General features: G+C 33.9%; 1 protein-coding gene and 1 long non-coding RNA gene across 2 annotated transcripts in view; both read right to left on the bottom strand.

Moving 5' to 3' along the window:
* LOC140441400 (protein arginine methyltransferase NDUFAF7 homolog, mitochondrial) overlaps positions 1 to 14131 on the bottom strand; it is a 378831-nt gene that overhangs the window by 47655 nt on the left and 317045 nt on the right. The gene's annotated exons all lie outside the window — the stretch shown is intronic.
* Positions 4404 to 5596, bottom strand: LOC140441404 (uncharacterized). Its single transcript, XR_011950997.1, has 3 exons — positions 5080 to 5596; positions 4782 to 4877; positions 4404 to 4501 (listed from the first exon to the last, which is right to left on the bottom strand). It is a non-coding gene; the product is annotated as an uncharacterized lncRNA (long non-coding RNA).

Here is a 14131-nt window from a genome sequence, read left to right on the forward strand (position 1 = left end):
TGTTAAATTGGCAAAACGTTTTCGGAATAAGTATTCCATCATCAGTACCCTAAAAGTATTTAACCACTTAATTAAAAAGAATTGAAATAATTTAAGTTTTGACTAAGGTTAGTGTAAAATGTGGTTAATACTTACAAGTTAATACATGGATGTAGCCACTAAATATGGGGTTACAAACCCTTTAAAAATTGCTAATTGAAATTTAGTTTACATAATGTCTGTTTTACAATTTAGATGGTAAAGTTACCGTTGGATTGGTAACATGGCGACATATGACTCTGCAATAAGTTGCAAGTCCTGAGACGGTATGTCTACGAGGACTTCAATAAAGCAACTGATTAAAATGACAATCTTGGCAGGTTATGACGGAAGTTGTGACAGAGCAGTCAGTGTAACTATATGTGTCTATTTAAGACAAAAGCCAACGTTATTTAAAAATTGTGAAAAATTGAAATAAAATAAAATTATAACAGTATCAACCATCAATGTTATTGTTGTAAATTATGTATGTAAGATAAAGTTATGGTGAGAAAATTATGTGATTAAAGTTAGGCAACCAACTATACAGTGTCAAGTGGTGTGATGAAAAGATTCTAATATAAGGCCCTTTATGTTTTAATAACATCTGGTACCTGGAAAATGGAAACTAGACACAGGTGGACGGTTGGGTTCTTGAAAAGTATAGGAATTAATATGTTTGATATGTGAGAATATTATTCAATGAATGGAATAAAACTATTGTAGTATAAGACAGATGTAAAAAATTGACTTATAACTCAATTATATTAGGCCCTGTATGTCAAAAAACAACATTTGGTACCTGGAAAATGTAGAATTTCTTGAGTTGCAAGTTCATAAATGTAATATCTGATTGGGTGTTAACAAACTGAGTGATGTAGTGAACAAGTATATTTGGATCGTTATTTTCGTTATAGAGGGTCCATATTTTTTCCACTTCGTCAAGTAACTGTTTGTCGACAGCACTCAGATCCTCAATACGAATTTTATTTTCCTGCTGTATGTCTGGTGTATCTTGAACATTGTTGTGTCTTTTAGACTTTTGATGTACTGACATTGACGCATCGTGGTCATGTATTTCGACCTTTCTTGTAATACCATTTACGGTCTGTGGTCTTCTTTTACACAGGTGTTCCGATGCAGCGTGGTCACGTGATTCGTCATTTCTTACGTTAGAATGTAAAGTCTGTGGTTTTTTTCTTTTAGCTGGATACATGGGCTTAATAATTTTTTCGTATTTAACGGTGTGAGATTGGTGACGTAGCCTGCCTCGTCCGTCCTTGTGGGCACCTGATATATCTAGCAGAGATTTGTAGATTTTTTGATCGGCTAGTGTGTATTGTAGAGGGTTTTTGGAAAAAAGCAATTCGTATAAACCAGGTGTAGCTTTAAAAATGTGTGAATCCATTTGAATGTTATCTTTATCAAAATCAATGGGATGAGTTCCAAACTTCCAGTCACCGGTAGACCAATTAAATCTCGGACCGTATACTTGGTCGATGTTCCCCACATCTTGGATATATTTTTTAAGATAAGGGTAGGCATCATTACCCTTCACGGCTTGAGTACGTCGAACTTCCTCGGTAGTGAGGTGTTTTGTTTGAATATTTTGTGCTTCGTCTTCTTCGAGATCTGGTGTTTTATTAGTGTTGGTTTCATTTGTGTAGTTGAGTATTTCATTAAGAGGTGTAGTTACTGGTTTTAACGTCGATTCTAGTAGTTCTTTTTGATCAATTTGCATCCTTTTGAGATCATTATACTTTGCCCTCACAATTGCGGCGAGTCTTTTTACTTGAACTGCTCTGTTTGACGACATCTTAACAAATGATGTCATAGCTTTCATCTCCTGTATTTATACCCTCTGCTACCCTCTGGTACCCTCTGCTACCCTCGGTGTGTCTCTGTTACTCTCTGCTACCCTCTGCTACCCTCTGCTACCCTCTGCTACCCTCTGGTACCCTCTGCTACCCTCTGTAACAGAGCGTAGCAGAGGGTACCAGAGGGTAGCAGAGGGTAGCAGAGAGTAACAGAGACACACCGAGGGTACCAGAGGGTAGCAGAGGGTAGCAGAGGGTAGCAGAGGGTACCAGGACGTATTTGTAGAAGACCCCACATCTACAAATATTTTTGTGGCTTTATTTACGACAAGTAACGCTCGTCTGAGACTGTACGATATGATTGATAGGTTAGGAGAGGCTGTAGCTTATTTCGACACAGACTCCGTTGTTTATATTGATGATGGCCTAAACACTGTCGAAACAGGTGAAATGTTGGGCGATTGGAGCGATGAGCTTGGGTCAGATGATTATATTGTAGAATGGCAGGCTACTGGACCAAAAAGTTATTACTACAAAACAGTCGAGGGCAAAGAGGTGACTAAAATCAAAGGCTTTACTTTAAACTACGAGAACAGCCTAGTACTCAATACCTCAGCGATGAATGATATCATACACGATCCCACCAAACAAATCAAGCTCACATATGACCAAATATGCCGCGATGTCCACACTAAAGACATAGTGACGAAAAAAAGGGTATCGAAGACATTCAAGATGGACTACAAAAAACGAAAAATTGTACATAATGATGAGTGTATGGATACATTGCCTCTAGGCTACAAGGCCTCTTAGATTGATGTTAATAGTGTGTCACATGTCAAAATCTCTTCATTCACAGTTGAACACTCGTAGAGTACACACGTATCAAAATGTGGTCTGTAAATATTATAAATCAACGAGAAATTAAAAAATTTAATGCTCATCACTGCACTTTTCAACTATGCTGTGAAAACTATGTAGGTGGTGGTCTTAATCAAGACTCTTTGAAAAAGAAATTAGACTCTGCTCTTAACGATATAAAAAAGCAAATTGGCTACAAAAAGGGTGACAGAATCCGTATTGTGGCGTTAAATGACAATTTCAATCATCCTATTTCGACAACAACTAGTGCAGATGTCAATATGGCAAAAATGTTAGAACAAATTGAAAATGTAGCCAGTTCCAACGCTTACATACAGCTTAAAGATACGAAATTCGACATTCAAATCTTAAAAATGCCTCGCCAATTACTTTTTTATGTAAAATGATTTGTTTTAAAAATTATCATTCAATTTAAAAAACATAAACAATATTCAAAATTTCAGAATGTTATCTTATTTTCAATGTTAAAAAATGCTATCTTCCGTTTTTTAAAAAATATTTCAGAGCTACTGTACTTTTTTGCATAGGTTATATTTTGACAACATCCATGCTTTGTTTACGAAGAATATCTACATATTTAAGTGTAAAAACCTTTTAGCTTTAATCCCTGATAACCTTCCCAAGAGTCAGTACTATTTAGTCAGCGGTAGACTACCCCAAAGTAGTAGCCGTTGAACTAAGTCTGACCAAACCTCTGTATAATAAAAATCTTAAAAGATGCTCAGATAAATCACCAAAAGATATCTGCTATGAGTCACTGGCTACTTAATGAACCGGTCTGGTTAACTCCGGAGCTATGTGTTTGTTAGCTGCCTGATACCCAAAAGATACTCTGCACAGATCACTAAAAGATATTTACTGAGCCTTACCTTGAACTAAGCCCTGACCACACCTCTGTATAATAAAAAATCTTAAAAGATGCTCAGATAAATCACCAAAAGATATCTGCTATGAGTCACTGGCTACTTAATGAACCGGTCTGGTTAACTCCGGAGCTATGTGTTCGTTAGCGGCCTGATACCCAAAAGATACTCTGCACAGATCACTAAAAGATATTTACTGGGCCTTACACTACTTATATGTGATTTCTACATAAGCAAAGCATGGATGGGCCCAAATACCGTAGGCCTGTCTTATGTCTTTCTATGCTCTGTATATTGAGACATATGGCGGGGAATCTTAACGAGGCCGTAAGCATCTCCAATACTTCAATATTCTTTGATATATCCACGAATATGTCATATAATGTTGACGTATTGCCTCCTGGGTAGGCCTTGGAAAGAGATGTAACATTACTTAGGGCTATTATATTTACTTAAGTTTTATAAACACCCTGTACAAGAACATTTTGGTTAAACCTATATGTAAAATCTTCATTTTATCCGCCCTGTATAATAATTTTTGTTATTTATCTATTATTTATAATCTCTTTATTCTTAATGTAAAAACAATTACTAAACATTTGGTATTTCTTTTAATTATTATGTAAAATAAATTGATACTATTAGAAGATCGACAATTCCCAAACCAACAACAGGAAATTGTTATCTAACCGGTGAAAACGATAAATTTATTATTTTGTCCACATATTGCACAAACTTATGACTTCTGATACTTACAACAATCAAATTTTACATATTTTTATATTCTTTTCTTTAAAGCAAAAATTTACAATCATTTGCTTACCCTTAGTTATTCAGCGTCTAACGTTGTCAATTGTTGTTGTTGTTGATTTCCAAATATTAATTACGGAGGGCACTGATGCTTCATGTTCGGCTTCTCATCTAAAATTATAAGTTTACATAATTTGTACAATGCTTGTACTGTGTAATATTTTTTCTAGGTACTCGTGTATTCTTTCTTTTACATTTAAAAACGTTTTTTATTAAACAAATAGCGTGACTTTGTTGCGCATGCTCATTAGACATTTGGGACATCTGCATATTGGACATTTTGCAAAAAAACCTTCGTAGACATTTTATTTACGTGCTTGTTAAAAACCAGGCACATTTATGGTATTTGTTAAAAAATAGGCATGTTTAATGCAGAATAACAATATCTTACCTTAGTATCTGTATACTTCGTCTATTCCTGTCGGTCTTTACGCCTTAGTTTTTGACAATTTAGAACTTTATGGGCTTTTTATCCCTTTGGTATACTCTGTAAGCAAAAGTAAAACTGTTTTAATCTCTTAATTATTTTACCACGTTTTGAAATATTTTGCCGGTACAACCGCCATTTTGTACATGTGTATTAAATCTACATTTTTACAAAATACATGCTAGCGCTTTTACCTTCCTTACGTTTTTGAATCGTTTTAGACACCAGTCATTGAATAATAATAATAGTTCTTATTACTTACCTCTGTTTTCTTCTGTTAATCCTTGTTCTTGGTAGGTCCTTACAGGCATATAAATGTATATTTACATATTTTTTCACAAAATTTTTACATTTTGCCACATTTTTCTGATTTTTTACACTATAATCCATAACACGCACATTTCTTTGAAAAATATTATTTAAAATGAAACGATGAAGTCTTCGCTGTTGTTCTACACCTAGATAACAGTTTGCGGTTTTGGCGATATCACAACCTGCTTACAAGTTTATCAATTTCACATGTTTTTCTGCTATTTGCATTTTAATAAAAATAATATTTTGCGGCTTTCTACATCGGTGATATCTGTAATCTTTGCTAATTTGTAAATACATTCGTAATTTTTCATATTTTAAATACTCGATTAAAAATAGTTTCTCTTTATCGCACTTTGAGTTTGCGGATTTCTTTAACACACAAGTTTAAATAAAAATATATGTTTGCAATACCCATATCGACAACCTTGACATTACTATTCGCTTTTGCGTTATTCTCTGCGGTTTGTATTTACACTTTATATCGACACATTGCTTCGTATATCCCGTTCTAATCATGACAAATGACCGTTACACCTTTGATAAATACTTTTTTTATACCTATTGACGCCTACCAAATGACCGATTGGCCTAGTAGGCTGGGCGTCATGACGGGGCGCGGGCTAACGTTCATGACGTCATCGCGGGACGTGACCAGTGAGCGGACGGTGCTTGTGACGTCAGGGGTCAAAGGTCAAAGTGGAGTATAGTGGCACCCTTTCTACTATTGGTTGCATTGCTCCTGTAGTGATCCTTTCCCAAGTTAATATGCTCCTTTTCTAACTTGGCTGCACCGTACTGAAGACGACCAATAGTCAGAAATACGTATATACGTGTGTGTGTGTGTGTGTGTGTTGTGTGTGTGTGTGTGTGTGTGTGTGTGTGTGTGTGTGTGTGTGTGTGTGTGTGTGTGTGTGTGTGTGTGTGTGTGTGTGTGTTTTATTGGCACTGGTTTTGACAACCAACTGGCCAGTCAATTTGTTTTGAGTTCTCTCTTTACACAAGATATTGTTAGTATTTAAATTTAAAACTATTGTATTGAGAATTAAGACATGGAATGTTAGAAACTTACTTACTAGTTTACTCTGTTTTTGCTGTTTTATTTTTTGTATCTTTTTTTTATTGTTTTTTATTTTTTTTACTTTTTTTTTATTTTGTTTTATTTATTTTTTTTATTACTATGCTAAGACATAAACCCGATTCGACACCTCGGAGGTTTAGATCTTCTTAGTAACTTTTTTATTTTATTTTTTTTTTTTTCATTTTGTTCTCCATTTTTTTTTTCTTTATTATTTTTTTTGTTTTTTTTTGTAAGAGATTTAATTTTAAACATAAATAAATATATAAATAAATAAATATGACCATATAAAATTTTATATACATCTAGATTCTTTGACTCTAAAAGATGTGTTAGATTAGAAGTTAATTGAACATTAAGTTGAACTAGCTTGGTAAAACATTTGATATTTCAATAAAATGTAAAGGACATTCTAACAGCATATGTTGTAGATCAGCTAGCTCCTAACATATACATTCATTATTATTTGTCAGTCCTATTTTTCTTTTGTATACTGGAGTCATACAATGATTGCTTCTTATTCTACAAATAGTTTTGATGAAGCCTCTCTTGGAAACTTGTTTAAACCATGTCTTGACGAAAATTGTGGGTTGGATTCTTTTATAAAATTTACCTTTGTCTGAATTGTTGTAGTGTCCCTGCCATTTTGTGCGTTTAAGAGATCTGATTACAAATATTAAATCACCCATAGGAAGTTGATAGGTTTGCAGAGTGGATTCTTTCATTGTTGCTTTTTTAGCCACATCATCTACTATTTCGTTGTTTTTTATACCAATGTGTGCTTTTATCCAGCACAATATGATATTTTTGCCCGATTTAAAAGCTTCACTATTCAGAGCTATGATGTCACTGATGATATAATTTTCTTCAAAATTATGTAAATTATATTTCAGTTTATGTATAATACTTTGGCAGTCTGTAAATATAACATAGTTTAGTTCTTTTTGATTCATACATATTTGGAAGGCTTCTTTGACTGCTACGAGTTCAGCTGTAAAAGTTGTCATTTTGTCAGGTAATCTGTTGTTTATCTTTATACTTTTTTGGGGGTAGAATATAGCATATCCAACTTTGCCGTCCATTTTTGAACCATGTGTATATAATTTTTGAGAACTCCCCCAATGATGTTGTACATACTGAAGGTGATGTATTTTAATAAGAAAATCTGTGGCAAGAATATTACTTAAATGGCAGTTAAATGGAGATAAATAATCTTCATAGTTAAATTTTCGATATAAGGTTTGTTCCATTTGGTGTATGTCGTCAATGTAACTAGAAACGTTGAGAAAACTTTCCACAACTAAAAGCTGCTTCTTTTTTTCCCAGTAATGATGAGTTAGGTATGTAGTGGTTAGTTGTACAATTTTACTCAACAATAGTTTATTGTTAACTGCCACTTTAACTATAAATTTCTCACCTAAGAATTCTCTGCGTAATGAAAGTGGAGGTTCATTAAGCTCACATTCCATGACCAATATGGGAGTACTACGAAGATAACCAGTGCTTAACCTAAGTGCTTTATTTTTTATACTTTCTATTTTTTGGAGTACAGCGGTTGATGCTGAGCCATAAAATATAGATCCGTAATCTAGGATCGATCTCATTAAATTTCTTTACAGTAATATTGAGATGTTTGGGTCGGCTCCCCAGTTACTGACACTTACAGTCTTGATGATATTCATTGCGTTTTCCGTTCTTCGCAATATATAATTTGTGTGTACTTTCCTATTTAATTTTGAGTCTAAGAATACGCCAAGAAATTTTATTGAAGTTTTATAATGAATTTTATAATTATCAAATTGTAGGTGGTTTGGAGGAGAATATCGTTTTCTGGTAAAAGTAACAATGGTTGATTTACTCTCCGAGATTGTTAAATTCTTATCTGTCGCCCATTTTTCTATAATATTCAATCCTGATTTAAGGTACTCATTACATTTATCTATTCACTTATTTTCTACATAAATTGCAACATCATCAGAATACTGTAAGATTTTTATATGTTGAGGAAGTTTATTTTCTAAATCAGCAGTATACAGAATATATAATAGAGGACTCAAGATGCTACCTTGTGGTAGTCCCAAAGGGAGACTACCCAAAGGGGGACTCTACCGTGTGTTAGACTTATCTCCATTTAATCTAACGTGTACTGATCGATTAACATACAAATTAATGATATTCCATGTTACAGTTTCAGGTATTCCTATTTCCAACGTTTTCGCATATAGAATGTGGAGATTAACATAGTCATAAGCCCCTTTTATATCTAAAAACAAAGCACTAACTGCTTTCTTATAAGTAAAGGAACCATAAATGTCTATCAATAAGTGACTCAGGCTTTCTTGTGTGGATTTACCTTTTCTAAAACCAAACTGAGTTTTTGGTAATAGGTTGTTCTTTTCTAACCAAAATTCCAAACGGTTTTTAATTAATCTCTCATATGTTTTAAGTATACATGAAGCCAGTCCTATTGGACGGTAAGAATCACAATTATTTAACGATTTTCCGGGTTTTAAGATCGGGAGAATAGTATAAACGTGCCAATCGTCAGGAATCTTTATGTGGCGTGACCAAATTTCATTTTATATATTCAGAAGCATAGTCTTACCAATTTTTGAAAGATTTGATAGCATCGAGTAATGGATTTCATCAGCACCTGGTGCTGAATTTGAATTTTTCTTTAACGAAAAGTAAAGTTCAGTGCCAGAAAATGGTTTGATTAAGAAGCGGATTTGTTCTGGATAGTCGTATTGCGCATTCACTTGTAGGTCAGGAATTACTAATTCTGCAGACAGTGGAGTGATATTTTGGTGGAACTCTTCTATCCATGAAACTTCCGATAGTATTATAGGAACTTTGTTCTTAGTTTTTCTATTTTTTAGTCTATTAACTTTTGACCATACATCTTTAATAGGGACCGACCTATTTAAGGACCTGACATAATCTCTCCAGCTATTTCTTTTAGCTTGTTTAGTGATCTTCTTCACGTGGGCATCATCTTTTTTATACTTAAGTAGGTTTTCTTGGTTTGGATGATCTTTGAATATACAAAAACTTTCCCGTCTTCTTCTGACTGCTTCCTCACATTCTAAATCCCACCAGTATTTTCCTCTGGAAGTTGTTTTTTTTTATTTTAAATTTGGGGATGCAGTAGGATGCAGTTGTATTTATAGCGTGCAAAAATTTTTCATATGAATTTATATCTTCAGATTGAGAGAAGATATCTTCCGAAAATTGTTCATATAATTTCCAGTCGGCTTTCTTTAAATTCCACTTTTGTGAATACGGGTTATATATGTGAGTTGGTTGATCCTCTAATTCGATCCTTATAGGTGCATGGTCTGAACCGAATAGGTCTTGAAGTGTTTTCCAAGTGATCAGATGACTTAAGTCAGGAGTACAAATGGTCAGATCTATTGCCGATTTCGAAAAGTTCCTAAAGAAAGTAGGAGAACCATCATTTTTGTATATCAAATTATTATCATCTATACAGTCCATTAAGATTTTGCCTTTTATATCTGTATGATTGTCCAAGCCCCAGGCAATGTGATGAGCATTGAAGTCGCCTCCTATTATGAACGGTCTTTCTATAGATGTTATGAAATTGTTCCACTGTTGTAACGATAACTTTTTTCCTGGGGGAACATACATCGATACAAATGTGACAGTAAATGATTTAAACTTAATTTTAATGGCAACTTTATTGACATTTAATAATTCGACTTTCATGGTGACTTCCTCATAATACAGATTTGAGTTTATTAAAATTGCCGAGCCACCACCGACAGTTGCTGAAAAGCGGTCGTCTCTGACAATATTATATCCGTGGAAGTTAATATATTTTTCTGGTTTAAATCTAGTTTCTGATAATAATGCGATATCAACTTTCTGGTCTTCTAGTAGGTGGAGAAGATTTTCTCTATTAGAGTTAGCCGATCTACAATTCCATTGACAAATTACCAAACTATTCATTATTATATGAGAGAGAACTTAAAACTGTTTGAATTAAATTTATTACAACTGATTTTTCTGGGATTTCAAAATTTTTGTGATTCATATTAGAAATAATACTTATATAACTATATTTGATATTAGTTCTGTTAATTCTTTAGGAGATTCATGTATTTTGGATCCTTGTTCTATATTAAATGTAGATTGATAAGAAGATGAATTGAAAATGCCGCCAGGTCTGGTGGACATGGGGTTTAACTTTATTATTTTTTGATGTTATATTTCTATTGGGTCTTGCGAGGAAGGGAGGGGTCGTTTGGATTTTGGAGGTTTTATTATTGTATATCTATTTGAAACTGTAGGGAGGGTGAGCTGATTGGGGGGTGAGGGGGGTGTGGACAATTCAGTAGAGGAATATGAAAAGGATGGAGCGTTCATAATTGGAATTTGATGTGAATTTATTGAGGAATTATTAGCTGTTATCGATGCATAGGTTACTTTAGGAAATAATTTAAGCGTTTCTTTGAAAGACAAGCTGTTTTCAGACATGTAATGTTTTATTTTTTTTTTTTTGACGGTCGAATTCTGGACATATCTCCCAATCATTAGTGAAGTGTTCACCTTCACAGGAGAGACATTTTTTATTAAAGGATGATAAAGAACAAGAATCGGAAGGGTGAGACTCATGACATTTAAGACATCTAGGATTGCTTTTACACTGCTTACTCATGTGTCCATACCTATAACAGTTGTAGCAAATAATTACTTTTTGTTGGTATTTTTCTACATTATGTAAAACATGGTTAATTACGATATATTTTGGTATACTTTGACATTTGAATGATACAATTACCGGTTTTGTAGGTTTAAAAACTACTTTATCATCTGTTACTATTTTTCTCTTTATTCTTTTTACATAATCCACCGAGAATTTACAATGGTGATCAAATTCTTTTATTTTATCTTTGAGATATTCTTCTGATATATCTGATTCTATATCCCTAACTACACCTAATTTAAATAATTGAAATTTGGGAATATATGCAATTAGATTTTTTTGAATAAACAATTTAGAAGTAATTAAGGTATTTGCACTAGCATAGTTTTTAAATGTTATCCTAATCCGATTGCGTCCAATTGAATCAATTTTTTTAATATAATTATCAATTTCTGGGTGTACGGTAAATAATATTTCACCTATCTTAACTGCATTTAATTTGCCTGTAAAATTTTTATTATTGTTTTCAATAAAAATGTGAAATGGCCCTAAATCAGTTTTATCATATAAATATACAGGTCTGCTTTTTTCTGTCTCATTAGAAGTTAATGAGTTAATTTGTTTATCGGTTTTTAAATGATTAATATTATTAAGACTACTTATCGAGTTTTCTAGCTGATGGGATGAAAATCCATGGGAACCATAACTGCAATCATCCATCGCATCCTGATCACTTGGCATTTTATCGGGGGGCTCGCCCCCGTTAGAAGACTTGGAGCCTTCGACGATCGCTTCGACGACCAAACTAGTACTAATGTATATGTATTAAACTATAGTAATAGAATGTAACTGTGTTTAGCACTTTCTAAATCATAAAAATTCGCAGAGAACTTTAAAATGTGTAATTTAACTTGAGTTTATATGTAAAACTATCTGAAATTAAACTTTAAAATGCAGAGAACTTTTAAGTTCGTATTTACGCTTTGACGTTTATTTGACAGATGTGTACGTGAATTAAAGTTTTTATTTCTGAGCCTTCAGAAGTATTGTGGACTGTATTCCTTGTATAAAAAATATTTATTCTGACTTTAACACTTTTATTATAATAATTTTATAAAAACTTAAAATTAACAAAACCAAAAAAGAATGTCTTCTTCTTGCTTGACAGCTACGCGTGGCGTCGTTGTCGCTAGTGTTCGATGCATGCGCCCTGTGGTCCGTGCAGGGACGGCTCTTGCACTGTTGACTGCTGAACATGCCGCCCCCCTTGAAAGGCTTAAGTGATGCCTTTCAAACAACGCTTCTTGTAAACCATAACCATTATTGTTCATCCATTGGCAGGACGGCTAACTTTACACAAGGCTTTTAGAATTCACCTTTAGAAGTACGCACAGTCACAACCCGCACAACATTATCTGTCCCAGCATGTAGTTGCAATATTCTACCCAATTCCCATTTAGTAGGAGGAAGACCATCCTCTTGAATAATAACCAATGATCCAATTTTCACGTTGTCAGCTGCTGTTCTCCATTTGGTTCGCTGCTGAAGTGAAGAGAGGTACTCACGTGACCAGCGTACCCAAAAACTCTGAATTATCTGAGTCAGGTGATGATACCGTTTCAACTTATTCGGAATTATTTCAGTTAGCTCTTCTTGTGGCAGTGCTACAAGTGGTGCTCCAATTAGAAAATGTCCAGGGGTGAGTACACCAAGGTCTTCTGGACTTTCCGACAAAGGTAATAAAGGACGGGAATTTAGGAGAGACTCAATTTGCGTCAACAAAGTATACATTTCGTCAAATGTAAATTTATTATTACACATTACCCTTCGTATATGAAACTTTACCGATTTTACAGTTGATTCCCAGATGCCAACAAAATGTGGTGAGTGAGCTGGAATAAAATGCCAATGAATCTTATGTTCCGAAAAATAATCTAAAAAATTTGATTTTACCGTTGCATCATTCATAAATGAATATAACTCCTGCAAATGATTATTTGCCCCAACGAAGTTAGTTCCATTATCAGAATACATATTTTTACATAGACCTCTTCTAGCAATGAAACGTTTAAATGAATTTAAGAATGAATTAGTACTTAAATCATATACAAGTTCAATATGTGTCGCCCTTGTTGTAAAACATGTAAAAATACATATATAGCATTTAACTACTTTACAATTCCGTAAATAGCTTGTTTTCAATTCAAAGAGACCCCCATAATCTACACCACAATTATAAAATGGCCTTGTAGGCAGAAGTCTAGATTTAGGTAAATCTCCCATAAGAGGTACAAGCAATGTAGGTTTGACACGAAAGCAAGTAACACATTTATGCAGAATGTGCCTAACCGTGCTACGTCCAGATAATAACCAAAATTTTAAACGAATTATTGATAGCAATGCTTGTGGACCTGCATGCAAGTATTTATGACGATACGATATCACTATAAGTTTAGTTAATACATGGCCGTTCGGGAGTATGATTGGATGCTTCTGGTCAAAAGACAATTCTGACTTTTAAAGACGTCCACCAACTCGTAATAGTCCTTTATCATCAAGAAAAGGATTTAATGATAAGATTTTACTCGATTTATGTATTGGTTTTGATTTTTTTATTGTTTGTATTTCCTGATGAAATACTTCATTTTGTGCCATATATACCAAACAGAAAAAACTTCTTTCTTTTTCATCTACAGTAAAAGGACCCGTTGTCTTATTATTAGATGATTTACAATTGGTGACAAACCGAAGTATATATGCAAAAACACGCTGCAATTTAGCTAAGCTGGAAAATCGGTTCCAAATTTCAGCAAATTGCACAGTTGATATAAATGTTTGAATTACCTTCTGGTCAGGTATGATAGAAATGTGTGAATTTGACAAAGCCTTAGTAAGCCAAGACAATTTATGAGAAGCTAACCATGGTGGCCCATTCCACCACAATTTTGAAGTGTTTAATAACTTTGGTTCATATCCGCGCGTAATTATGTCGGCTGGGTTATCATGCGAGTCAACATGATGCCAGCTATATCCATTAGAAAGCCTTGTATTTCCGACACCCTATTTCCAACGAAGGTTTTCCATTGTGACGGTTCACCCAAAATCCAATAAAGAGTTATCATTGAATCAGACCAAAAATGTACCTCATCAAAGCTAACACCTATTGTTGCGATAACCTCCGATGCCAATTTGGCAGCCAATAAAGCACCACACAATTCCAATCTAAGCAAAGATATTGTTTTTAAGGGTGCTACCCTT

Source organism: Diabrotica undecimpunctata, chromosome 5, assembly GCF_040954645.1.
Source record: "Diabrotica undecimpunctata isolate CICGRU chromosome 5, icDiaUnde3, whole genome shotgun sequence".
NCBI classification, from domain to species: Eukaryota; Metazoa; Arthropoda; class Insecta; order Coleoptera; family Chrysomelidae; genus Diabrotica; species Diabrotica undecimpunctata.